This window comes from Thalassophryne amazonica, chromosome 6 (assembly GCF_902500255.1).
Source record: "Thalassophryne amazonica chromosome 6, fThaAma1.1, whole genome shotgun sequence".
NCBI classification, from domain to species: domain Eukaryota; kingdom Metazoa; phylum Chordata; class Actinopteri; order Batrachoidiformes; family Batrachoididae; genus Thalassophryne; species Thalassophryne amazonica.
The window spans coordinates 21,888,437-21,902,529 of record NC_047108.1 but is presented as its reverse complement, the minus strand read 5'-3'; positions in this window follow the sequence as shown (position 1 = coordinate 21,902,529).

Sequence of the window (14,093 nt, the reverse complement as noted above, 5' to 3'; positions counted from 1 at the left end):
ACATCCAGAGTCAGCTCATCCCGGTAGATCTGCCTGAAGACCTTGATGACCTCCTTGCGCTGGCTATCTGTACCGATCGTAGCCTGGCTGGCCGCCCATGCTGGGATAACCACCATTCTGCTCCACAGGTCATCTCCTCATCTGACCATTCATCCGCCTTCAGTCATTAGGGGATCCCCGCCTCCCCTGGTGCTGTTGAGGAGCTAGAGCAATGGCGTGTGGAAGGACTATGTTATTACTGTAGACAGTCTGGTCATGTGATCACTTTCTGTCCTGTAAGGGATGCCCCAGTGCGGCCGAGATCGGTAGTGCGGGTGTGTCAAAGCTCAATTGCTCCCTCCTCACAGAATGTTTTATCAACTAAGTTTACTTCAGATTATACAATGCTGACCTGTCCTGTTTTTATTGATTTTGGAGCTGAGTCTAACCTAATGTTGTCCTCTCTCACCAGGTCCCTCCGCCTTAAATTGTACTAGCTTTCATGCCCCCTGGAAATGATAGCCGTTATGCTTGTCACCTGGGCATCCAAAGACCCCTGTATGTGCTAACACAGGGCCACAAATGTTGTCAGATGTTAAAGAGGATGTAAATGCCTATTCTGTTTGTGCCATGCATAAATCGTCGACACGCTGCCTCCCAGTATCTTGCCTCCTGGTGCGCCCAGCTTCCATGGACTGAACTTGCTCAGAACAGTTTACTTACATCTGCTTCTGGTTTCTCCCCTTTTCATGTAGTGTTTGGTCATCAACCACCTCTGTTTTCCTCCACAGACTTACATTCACCAGTACCTTTGGCCCTCGGACTCATATTGCGGTGTTGGTGAATCTCAGAGCAGGCCCGGAGAGCTCACGGACGTCTGAGGCCTACAAGAAGGCTGCAGATCACAGATGGTCGGCGGCACCTTCCTACACACTGGGTCAACGTTGTTTGGCTGTCCACACGGCACCTGTCTGTACGAGGAGTGCCTCAGAAGATGGCTCCCAGGTTCATTGGCCTGTTCCCTATATCCAAGATCATTAATCCTGTCTCTGTTTGTCTCCGCCTTCCGCCTTTGAGTCACCCTACCTTCCATGTCAGCCATCTGAAACCAGTACAATCCTGCCCTTTGTGCCCACCTGCCAGTCCTCCACTGTGCACCCTCTTCGTGGATGGGGGACCCGTTTTGACTGTGCGGTGCCTCCTGGCTTGTCGGCGGCAGGGTCGAGGTTTCCAGTATTTGGTGGATTGAGAAGGTTATGGCCCCAAGGAGCAGTCCTGTATTCCTTCCCAGTTTGTTTTGGACTCCGGTCTCATTTGTGAATTCCATGCTTCTCACGCTTCTGCTCCTGGGCCGTTGGGGGTCGGCCCTTTGGGTATGTGTTCTGTTTTATTCTTATTTGGTTTGTATTTTTTATTGGTCTGTTCTCTTGCTCTGTCTTTCTGCTTGGATTTTCTCTGGCCTGCTCTTTCTTGTCTCTCTCTCTGGGTTCTTGGTGGTGGGCATTCCTCTCTGCCTGGCCACACCCCGGTTCTGGAAGTTTCACCTCACACCTGTTCTTGATTTGCAGCTCATCACCTGGGTGCTTTATAAGCCTCACAGTTTGCTCTTGTCCCTCACCAGATTGATGTGCCTGGTGCCTCTTTCCAGCTCAGTTTTTTGTGTTTTGCCTTGCTGTGATTGCCTCATCATGTTTTTGACTACCTGCCTGTGTACTTCGACCATGCCTAAGCCTGATGTTCTTGTTAGTGTTGCTCTTTTTGGACTGCCTCTCTGTGTACCAACCCCAGCTTACAAATCAAGTAAGCGTCGTAACTTTACTGAGCTGTTATCCTGCATCGTGCATTTGTGTCAGCCTGTTCTCCCAGTAAGGCTTGATATAATCCCTAGAAGACCTATCTAAATGCTCAGAAGAAACTGGTTCAACTCTTTGGGGATTAGCATCAATCCCAGGACCAGACTCAACCCAAGCTTTAATTGTGTCCCGGACATGACGAGGTGCATGCAAATTAGAAATCGGCACAATGGTGTACACTTGGCTGTCCTTAATGGGGGGCCTTCAAAACTTGGAACAAGCCAGGGTGCCAAACATCCTGAATTTTAGCTCCCTATAGCTATGGTCTCAAAGATATACCACCTGCCCAACCTGCAAAGGGGCCTCCCTGACCGGATGATCATGCCTCTCCTTGCTACGGCCAGCATTCACCCCCAATTTCACACGGGCAGCAGTAAATGCCACACTGAGCTATGAACAATGCTCAATAACCCAGTTCTGCACTGTCCCAGGAAGGGGGTCAGGCACTTGTCCCAGGGCAAAGTCAACTGGCAGGTTAGGCTCTCGCCTGAACATCAAGGAAAAGGGAGACTCCCCAGTACTTTGATGAGGCGTGGTGTTATATGAAAAGAGCACCTGAGGGAGACAAGCAGCCCAATTCTGTTTCCTAGACAATGGAAGAGTCCTAAGGAGGATGTTTAGGGTTTGGTTGAACCGCTCGCTTTGACCATTCCCAGCAGGATGGTATGCTGTGGTTCGGGACTTACTCACCCCATACAACTGACACAGCTGCTGTAAAATCACACCCGCAAAACACTGTCCCTGAGCCGAATGAACGGAGGCCATACCTCTATCAATGCGTACCAAACAAGGAGAGGTGAGCAAACCAGCTGGAAGACCTAATTCTGGCAGTTCCAAGAGAATGGCCTGGCCAGCAAAATGCTGAGCGCAAGTGCTGGTGACCAGCTTCCTAGTCCCACCACATATCCGTACCACTCATGAACCCCGCATTTTTATCGGTCCAGCTAAAGTTGTTGGCTTATGAGCATCCACCCAGTGACACTTCTGCAAAGCCTCAACAACAGGACCTGGAGCCCTGGCAACCAGCGGTTCTGGAGTTGAACCGCTGGTTTTCCCTGGTGACACCAGACGTGGTTTCAGCTTGGTTTGTCAGTAGTTCTGCAGGTTTTTCTTGGTTTGCTTGACCCACAGATGAAGGTTTAGCTGTTTGTTAGAAATGGTACTCTAGTGTCCTCAAAAACTGGTGGGACCGGATTAAACATCTTTGGGAACTTAGAAAAAGTTCAAGGCTTGAAAGTAACGTTGTAAAGTTACAGTAAAAAGGGAAAAACATTTTTCTATAAATTTGCTCTTATTCTAAGCCTACAAGTTAGCTGCAGACCAGAAAAGGTCTTCTGCGCCAGCGTACGAGCCTGGCCAGAAAGTCTGGCTCTCCACCCGCCACCTCCAGTTGAAAGGACTGCCCAGAAAATTGAATTGAAATTGAAATTGAATAGCTTACCCACCACCTCCACCAGCTTCTCTCCGTTCCACATGGTTTATGGTCACCAACCATCGTTATTCTCTTCTGCTGTCTCACGCACTTCTGTACCCGCTGCTCTAGGTCTTATCATGCGGTGCCGGCGAACCTGGGAGTGGGTCCGAAGGGGGCGCTAGTTTGCTCTTCCATGACCTACAAAGCCACAGCCGATCACAAATGTTCTCCAGCACTGTCTTATGCCATTGGTCAAAACATGTGGCTTTCCACATGCCAACTGCTATTAGCTGCAGACTGCAGCTAACAGCAAGTTAGCTGTGGAGCGGAAAAGTTCTTCTGCACTGGTGTATGAGCCCGGCCAGAAAGACTGGCTCTCCACCCACCACCTCCAGTTGAAAGGACTGTCCAGAAAATTGGCTCCCAGGTTTCCGTCTATTCCCGGTATCCAAGATTATTAATCCAATTTCTGTTCGTCTCTGTCTCCCTAGGTCACTACATATTCACCCCACCTTCCACACCAGTCTGGTGTGGAAGGTGGGGAAGGTGAATACCCTGGTATTCACAGTGTGGCAGCTCCTGGACTCTCACCGCTGTGGTCATGGGGTTCAATATCTGGTCGGCTGGGAGGGTTATGGGCCCGAGGAGTGGTCATGGATTCCCTCCCGCTTCATCCTTGAGCCTGCCTTGATCCTTGAGTTTCATGTCACCCATCCTGCTGTGCCTGGGTTGTCCGTGGTTGGCCGTGGGGGGGTTTACTGTCAAGGTTTGAGTTTTGTTTGGTTTTCTGTTTTGTTTTGTTCTTGTGTACTGTTAGCTGTTTTTGCATTTCCTTGGTTTTGGTTTATTTATTCTCTTGCTGGGTTTTTCTGCTTGGGTCTGTCTGCCTCTGTTTCTCTTGTCTGTCTGTTGGTTCTTGGTGATGGGTGTTTCCCTCTCTCTGGCCATGCCCTGGTTCTGGTGCTTTCCATGCACACCTGTTCCTGATTTGCTGATTATTACCTGGGGTTATACGAGGTCTGTCCATAAAGTAACGGTCCTTTTTATTTTTTCAGAAACTATATGGATTTGATTCATATGTTTTTACGTCAGCCAAGCTTGAACCCTCATGCACATGCGTGAGTTTTTCCATGCCTGTCGGTTACGTCATTCACCTGTGAGCACGCCTTGTGGAAGGAGTGGTCCAGCCCCCTCGTTGGATTTTCATTGTCAGGAAATGGCTGAATGATTAGGGCTTTTTTTCCATCAGACTTTTTTCAGAAACTGTTAGAGACATGGAGCTGGAAACCATTTGAAAAATTTATCTGGCTTTCGGTGAAAATTTTGTCATGGAAAGCCGCGTGGAGGCTTCGTGCGTCACGACCGATTCACTGACCGAGACAAAGAACGCCTCCGTTTCAGCGTGTTAAAGGACAAGTTGGGACATGCCCAGCTCTCCACAATTTCTCTGATACTCACTGGACTGGTAAGCATTGAAAGCTGAGATAGGCATGTCCCAACTTGTCCTTTAACACTCCGAAATGGAGGCGTTCTTTGTCTTGGTCGATCAGCGAATCGGTTGTGACGCACAAAGCCTCCATGCGGCTTTCCATGACAAAATCTCTTGTTAAAAGTGAAATCTGCCGGAAAATGGCTGATGACCAGCTCTTGTGATAACCAGAGAAAGTGCACACGACGGTCTCAGATCCACAGAGCCATCCATTTAGAAATGATCCGGTGGTTTGTGCCTCTCGATGGCGGCACGGAGCGCGGCACACCGAGCGTCCTTAAAGCCGTCCTTAAAGCTGTAGTAACACTCCTTATTCAGAATAATTGTTCTCACTGTAGCTACTTTTCTTACTGAAGACCTGACAAGAAGGAGATGTCTTGTCTCCTTCAAGGAGGTGGTGGTGTAATGGTTTGCAAGTGAATTAAGACATTTTACTTTGTCATCTGATGGTTTATAATTACATTATTCCCTTTGATCAGTTTGGCTGCAGAGTATCAGGTGATTTTTAGAACTTTTTGTAATTTATGATGAAATAATGCTGAATTTATGTGGAAATGATTGTTGTACAAAACCTTCAGATATGTGTTGCTGAGACAGATAATAGTTAATAGTAGCACTAAAAGAATAAAACACCACTTAACTATCTACAGGACAGTTAGTTTTCCTTGCAGTGACATTTATTACACACAGCTCTATGAGCTTCAGCCTAATATAAGTAATAAAGCTCGTAGCAGCAATGCCTAAAGATCCAAAACTATGCATAAGTAGACCTAATAAATGTGTGAAAATAGTTCGTACAACACAAAACTCAACACGTGGCTACACACAAGCCGCGTATTATTATTATTATTGTCTATATGCTGGAATAAGGGATAGAACTCATCAAATTATTATTCATTACTTCCCATTTAAATCATACTCACAGGTGAAATGTTCGTCCACAGCCTCTGAACTGGCAGTTTGTGCACTTTATAGCTGCACATGAAGGCATTTTTTACAAAATCACAAAGAATAAAATTGCATGCACCTGATTAAAGATCAATACAAAAGAGTATTCAGGAGCGGAACATCGGAGTGGTAATATGGCGGCCGGTTTGCTTTCAAAAACGCTGGCCAATGAGTGATCCAGGGTTATATACAGATCAGTGGTTTCAGCAGACTGACTTGTGTCTTAGAGGAGGGATGTCAATCAAATCTTGCAATGGCCAATCACAGCAGAGCTAGTACCAATCCCTTCTTCCCTCCCCCATAGTGCCAAAACCCCCCCCACCCCCCAAACGAGAGAGCAGGTATCAGGTGTGAGAAGGCGGGGTGGCGACATCACAAGTCGAAAAAAATTGGTCACGTGACTCGTGGTGCCATCTTTGGTTCAAAATAGTGTTGGCTGTTAATGTGTCTGCATGTAAATCAGCTATTTTATTTATTTATTCACAGAAAATGAGGGGCTGTTGTGCATTTGAAGGCACAAATAGACACAACAAGGGCTTCAAGATGTAGATTCCCTTCAGGTCCCAACAGAAGAAAAATTTGGGAAAATAAAGTCAGCCGTGTGGGATGGAAGCGACTTCATCATCAAAGCTTTGAATGGTAAATTTATTGTTCAGTCCCATGTACAGTAAAACTCACCTAAACCGCCATCGTATAAAGCAGATATTCACAGTTGCTGGACAAAAAATAGTCTTTTTGTATTGTTTTCCAAGTAATAAACACTGTATATAACGGATTTTTCACTCACATCAGATGAAATGTCCCATCTGATCACAATGTATTTCCATTAAACCCCTCACATATGGGAGCGGAGTCATTTACATGTTTAAAAGTCCGATTGTTTTTTTTTTTCACACCGTGTTCAGTCTTGGATCCGCAGCCTGACACGTGCAACTGTTAAATCAAACACACTTTTCTGCTTTCACTCCATCTGCCATTATATGAGGTCTGTGAGAAAAGTATCCAACCTTTTTATTTTATGCAGAAAATATATGGATTTGATTCATATGTTTTTACGTCAGCCAAGCTTGAACCTTCGTGCGCATGCGTGAGTTTTTTCACGCCTGTCGGTTGCGTCATTCGCCTGTGGGCAGGCTTTGAGTGAGCACTGGTCCACCCCTCTCGTCGTTTTTTCATTGCGAGGTAATGGCGGAATGATTTGGGCTTTGTTCCATCAACTTTTTTCAGAAACTGTTAGAGACAGGCAGCTGGAAACCATTCGGAAAATTCACATGACTTTCGGTGAAAATTTTATGGGCTTCACAGAGATTAAGGAGTGTTACTACCGCTTTAAGGATGGCCTACAATGGCGCACCGCGCACCGAGCCGCGATCGACAGGCTGAAACGACCATTTCATTTCTAAAAGGATGGCTGTGTCGATCTGGGACCATCGTGTGCAATTTCTCTGGTTATCACAAGAGCTGGACATCAGCCATTTTCCAGCAGATTTCACTTTTAACAAGAGATTTTGTCATGGAAAGCCGCGTGGAGGTTTCGCGCATCATGACGGAGCCGCTGATGGAGCGAGACAAAGAATGCCTCCGTTTTGGAGTGTCAGAGGACAAGTTGGGACATGCCTATCTCGGCTTTCAGTGGCTTACCAGTCGAGTGAGTATAAGAGAAATTGTGGAGAGCGGGGCGTTTAGAAATGAAATGGTTGTTTCTGTTATGTGTCGACGCGGGTTGAGGAGCGGACCTGCGTCAGACAGAACCCATCGCTAAAAATAACCAGAAGGCGGTTCCAATAACAAAAACAATTGATTTATTTCACCCGCTGGTGCACAACAAAGTGTAAAAAAAACAAAATAGCGTCCTTCTGGTGGAGTGAAGGCTGGCACGCTCTCCAGCGCCCGAAAGGATCGAAGCCCGGCGCTCCTGGACCCACTACCACCGCCAAACACCCCCCAGGTGGACACGACAAACCGACTCTCTGCGAAGCATAGAAGAGGTGAGGTAAGTCAGCAGTTACAACTAATATCCTTCAAAAGACACACACTATCAGCAACACATTCAGGTCTGTATTTTTAACTTTATGCAAATGAGCAGCTTCTCACAACAGGTGGAGGATCACTCGTCCGCACGCCACAGCAGTGAGAAGCAGGCTGCACAATTCTCATCTCAAATTCAAGTATACTGCGTAACACAATACCAAGTTACTATCAACAATTAGTCAAACACTTAATCACCTTTGATGTGTGCTGACAGCATGTGTCCTCACCCTTCCTTGCTTCACGGGCTCGATGTGTCAAACCCAGGCGCGGTCCTCAGCGTCTCACAAACGAACATCACAAGGTCGAGTTCCCGGCAGTTCTGCTTGAATCACACATGACTTAAATGCAGAACGCCATCCAATTATCTGCTTCAGCTGAAAGTCTTTAAGGTTGCATGTGAGCACCATTCACAGGTGCTGCACATGATGTTGATGAGGGTGAAGGATTCTTCAGCCAGCACCTTCTCCACAGACAAATCAGTTCTCATGCCACCTGGAGAGCAAAGAAAAGAAAAGAACACCAAACTATCCAGCCACACCCCCCAACACACAACAGTTTCAGCCTGTCGATCGCGACTCAGAGCGCAGTGCGCCGTGCACCATTGTGGGCCGTCCTTAAAGCGGTAGTAATGCTCCTTAATCTCTGTGAAGCCCATAAAATTTTCACCGAAAGCCATGTGAATTTTCCGAATGGTTTCCAGCTGCCTGTCTCTAACAGTTTCTGAAAAAATTCTGATGGAACAAAGCCCAAATCATTCCACCATTTCCTCACAATGAAACAACGACGAGAGGGGTGGACCAGTGCTCACTCAAAGCCTGCCCACAGGCGAATGACGCAACCGACAGGTGTGAAAAAACTCACGCATGCGCACGAAGGTTCAAGCTTGGCTGACATAAAAACATATGAATCAAATCCATATATTTTTTGCATAAAATAAAAAGGTTGGATACTTTTCTCACAGACCTCGTATTATAATAGTTTTTGCAGAGCGCACGCTGATTACAAATGGATCAGAAAAGTCCACAACTTTATAGCATGAAGTCAGAAAAAAAGAGGCAAATGTACATCTTACCTTTGATTTGGAGGTAATGATTGTAGAAAGAAAAGCTTATTGAGGGTCCAATAAGTCCAGAATAAAGCAGAATCCAGAGACGGAGAACTTTAAAACTGTCACACACGTCATTGCATGACACGACACCAAAATGGTGCCGCTCGAGGAGCATTTTCCTCTGGGTGCTAACCCTAACCGTAATTGTATATGTCTATGTATATGAACAAGCAAAGCTCTTCAGCATCTCACCATGTCATTTAGGTCTAGGGATGGGTATCGATACGATTTGATTGATATCAATGCCGTTATTGATTCCACTTATTGATCACATTCCTTATTGAGTCCCTTATCAATAACTCCTGTGAATTTTCTGTGTACTATAAGTAGGCTTTACAGGTTTTCTATGTCAACAACATTTTATTGAGTCTTAAAGTAAATAAATTGGTCACTGGATCCTTGATCTCTGGACATTAATAGAAATAATCTGTAGTTTTTGTCAAAAGCATTTCCTTTCAGACATTAATGGCCTGAATGTCACTCCATATCTCTGAGCTGAGCTCAGCCGGCTGCCCATCAGCATCAATGTCATTCATAAAGAATACAGGACATCTCATTTTGGGAGGAAAAACATGTTTTAGTTGATTGTAGTTTATTGTTTGTATTACAACATTTGGAAAGAGGTGTCATTTGATTTAAAACAGCGATGTGCTTTAGAGTTATTAATTCCGACCGGACTCTAACTTGACTCAGCAGAGAGCCGTGCAGCGTTTGGAGCTGTGTGAACGGTACGGTGGATGATTCTCGTTTCATGCTCGCAACAAGACAAGAGTCCCAGTTAGTGACTTTAATACGCACAAAAGAGACTCATGGTTAACATTTTATACTGCTTTGAAAGGGGTTAAGAAGCGGACTTGCTGCTTCTGAAAAGCAGCGAAGCAATGAACCAACGAAGCTGTGGGTTGGAGCACTGCTTCATTGGTTCAAGCCACTGCAGAAGCGGTTGATTACAGACCTGCTGCAGGGTCTGCAGTCAACGTAAAGACATGACCATTTTCCCGACAAACACCCTCAAAAACAACGGCTGCTCTGAGGTACCGATAAGGGAATTGTTAAGCAAAAAGGCTATTGATGTCAGTGGATCAATCAATCAATCAATCAATTTTTTTTATATAGCGCCAAATCACAACAAACAGTTGCCCCAAGGCGCTTTATATTGTAAGGCAAGGCCATACAATAATTATGTAAAACCCCAACGGTCAAAACGACCCCCTGTGAGCAAGCACTTGGCTACAGTGGGAAGGAAAAACTCCCTTTTAACAGGAAGAAACCTCCAGCAGAACCAGGCTCAGGGAGGGGCAGTCTTCTGCTGGGACTGGTTGGGGCTGAGGGAGAGAACCAGGAAAAAGACATGCTGTGGAGGGGAGCAGAGATCGATCACTAATGATTAAATGCAGAGTGGTGCATACAGAGCAAAAAGAGAAAGAAACAGTGCATCATGGGAACCCCCCAGCAGTCTACGTCTATAGCAGCATAACTAAGGGATGGTTCAGGGTCACCTGATCCAGCCCTAACTATAAGCTTTAGCAAAAAGGAAAGTTTTAAGCCTAATCTTAAAAGTAGAGAGGGTGTCTGTCTCCCTGATCTGAATTGGGAGCTGGTTCCACAGGAGAGGAGCCTGAAAGCTGAAGGCTCTGCCTCCCATTCTACTCTTACAAACCCTAGGAACTACAAGTAAGCCTGCAGTCTGAGAGCGAAGCGCTCTATTGGGGTGATATGGTACTACGAGGTCCCTAAGATAAGATGGGACCTGATTATTCAAAACCTTATAAGTAAGAAGAAGAATTTTAAATTCTATTCTAGAATTAACAGGAAGCCAATGAAGAGAGGCCAATATGGGTGAGATATGCTCTCTCCTTCTAGTCCCCGTCAGTACTCTAGCTGCAGCATTTTGAATTAACTGAAGGCTTTTAGGGAACTTTTAGGACAACCTGATAATAATGAATTACAATAGTCCAGCCTAGAGGAAATAAATGCATGAATTAGTTTTTCAGCATCACTCTGAGACAAGACCTTTCTGATTTTAGAGATATTGCGTAAATGCAAAAAAGCAGTCCTACATATTTGTTTAATATGCGCTTTGAATGACATATCCTGATCAAAAATGACTCCAAGATTTCTCACAGTATTACTAGAGGTCAGGGTAATGCCATCCACAGTAAGGATCTGGTTAGACACCATGTTTCTAAGATTTGTGGGGCCAAGTACAATAACTTCAGTTTTATCTGAGTTTAAAAGCAGGAAATTAGAGGTCATCCATGTCTTTATGTCTGTAAGACAATCCTGCAGTTTAGCTAATTGGTGTGTGTTGTCTGGCTTCATGGATAGATAAAGCTGGGTATCATCTGCGTAACAATGAAAATTTAAGCAATACCGTCTAATAATACTGCCTAAGGGAAGCATATATAAAGTGAATAAAATTGGTCCTAGCACAGAACCTTGTGGAACTCCATAATTAACTTTAGTCTGTGAAGAAGATTCCCCATTTACATGAACAAATTGTAATCTATTAGACAAATATGATTCAAACCACCGCAGCGCAGTGCCTTTAATACCTATGGCATGCTCTAATCTCTGTAATAAAATTTTATGGTCAACAGTATCAAAAGCAGCACTGAGGTCTAACAGAACAAGCACAGAGATGAGTCCACTGTCCGAGGCCATAAGAAGATCATTTGTAACCTTCACTAATGCTGTTTCTGTACTATGATGAATTCTAAAACCTGACTGAAACTCTTCAAATAGACCATTCCTCTGCAGATGATCAGTTAGCTGTTTTACAACTACCCTTTCAAGAATTTTTGAGAGAAAAGGAAGGTTGGAGATTGGCCTATAATTAGCTAAGATAACTGGGTCAAGTGATGGCTTTTTAAGTAATGGTTTAATTACTGCCACCTTAAAAGCCTGTGGTACATAGCCAACTAACAAAGATAGATTGATCATATTTAAGATCGAAGCATTAAATAATGGTAGGGCTTCCTTGAGCAGCCTGGTAGGAATGGGGTCTAATAAACATGTTGATGGTTTGGATGAAGTAACTAATGAAAATAACTCAGACAGAACAATCGGAGAGAAAGAGTCTAACCAAATACCGGCATCACTGAAAGCAGCCAAAGATAACGATACGTCTTTGGGATGGTTATGAGTAATTTTTTCTCTAATAGTTAAAATTTTGTTAGCAAAGAAAGTCATGAACTCATTACTAGTTAAAGTTAATGGAATACTCAGCTCAATAGAGCTCTGACTCTTTGTCAGCCTGGCTACAGTGCTGAAAAGAAACCTGGGGTTGTTCTTATTTTCTTCAATTAGTGATGAGTAGAAAGATGTCCTAGCTTTACGGAGGGCTTTTTTATAGAGCAACAGACTCTTTTTCCAGGCTAAGTGAAGATCTTCTAAATTAGTGAGACGCCATTTCCTCTCCAACTTACGGGTTATCTGCTTTAAGCTACGAGTTTGAGAGTTATACCATGGAGTCAGACACTTCTGATTTAAAGCTCTCTTTTTCAGAGGAGCTACAGCATCCAAAGCTGTCTTCAATGAGGATGTAAAACTATTGACGAGATACTCTATCTCCCTTACAGAGTTTAGGTAGCTACTCTGCACTGTGTTGTTATATGGCATTAGAGAACATAAAGAAGGAATCATATCCTTAAACCTAGTTACAGCGCTTTCTGAAAGACTTCTAGTGTAATGAAACTTATTCCCTACTGCTGGGTAGTCCATCAGAGTAAATGTAAATGTTATTAAAAATGATCAGACAGAAGGGAGTTTTCAGGGAATACTGTTAAGTCTTCTATTTCCATACCATAAGTCAGAACAAGATCTAAGATATGATTAAAGTGGTGGGTGGACTCATTTACTTTTTGAGCAAAGCCAATAGAGTCTAATAATAGATTAAATGCAGTGTTGAGGCTGTCATTCTCAGCATCTGTGTGGATGTTAAAATCGCCCACTATAATTATCTTATCTGAGCTAAGCACTAAGTCAGACAAAAGGTCTGAAAATTCACAGAGAAACTCACAGTAACGACCAGGTGGACGATAGATAATAACAAATAAAACTGGTTTTTGGGACTTCCAATTTGGATGGACAAGACTAAGAGACAAGCTTTCAAATGAATTAAAGCTCTGTCTGGGTTTTTGATTAATTAATAAGCTGGAATGGAAGATTGCTGCTAATCCACCGCCCCGGCCCGTGCTACGAGCATTCTGACAGTTAGTGTGACTCGGGGGTGTTGACTCATTTAAACTAACATATTCATCCTGCTGTAACCAGGTTTCTGTTAGGCAGAATAAATCAATATGTTGATCAATTATTATATCATTTACCAACAGGGACTTAGAAGAGAGAGACCTAATGTTTAATAGACCACATTTAACTGTTTTAGTCTGTGGTGCAGTTGAAGGTGCTATATTATTTTTTCTTTTTGAATTTTTATGCTTAAATAGATTTTTGCTGGTTATTGGTAGTCTGGGAGCAGGCACCGTCTCTACGGGGATGGGGTAATGAGGGGATGGCAGGGGGAGAGAAGCTGCAGAGAGGTGTGTAAGACTACAACTCTGCTTCCTGGTCCCAACCCTGGATAGTCACGGTTTGGAGGATTTAAGGTCTGGTGGTTGGCTCTCACTGCAGTTTTGTATCACTTCCTGTTCCGGAGCACAGCGGTGTTTTTCTGTATCTGTTAGCTGTTTAATCTGCGCAGTTAGATTGATCTAGTTATCTAGATTACGATTTGTTTCCCAGTGTAATCTTTACGTGCCTTAACTAAAGCACTCCTTCTGCTGAATCACCTCTAAATTATTTACACATTATTCACTTTGCGTGTTTTTAGGAATCCGCTAGCTTAGCGTAGCTACTAGCTCTTAGCCGATTTAGCATGGCGGCTTCTCCTGTCTCTCCCGCACTTTTCTGCTCTGGGTGTGAAATGTTTAGTTATTCCTCGGCCTCCTTTAGCAGTAACGGTACTTGTAATAAGTGTAGCTTATTCGTAGCTTTGGAGGCCAGGCTGGGCGAATTGGAGACTCGGCTCCGCACCGTGGAAAATTCTACAGCTAGCCAGGCCCCTGTAGTTGGTGCAGACCAAGGTAGCTTAGCCGCCGTTAGTTCCCCCCTGGCAGATCCCGAGCAGCCGGGAAAGCAGGCCGACTGGGTGACTGTGAGGAGGAAGCGTAGCCCTAAACAGAAGCCCCGTGTACACCGCCAACCCGTTCACATCTCTAACCGTTTTTCCCCACTCGACGACACACCCGCCGAGGATCAAACTCTGGTTAT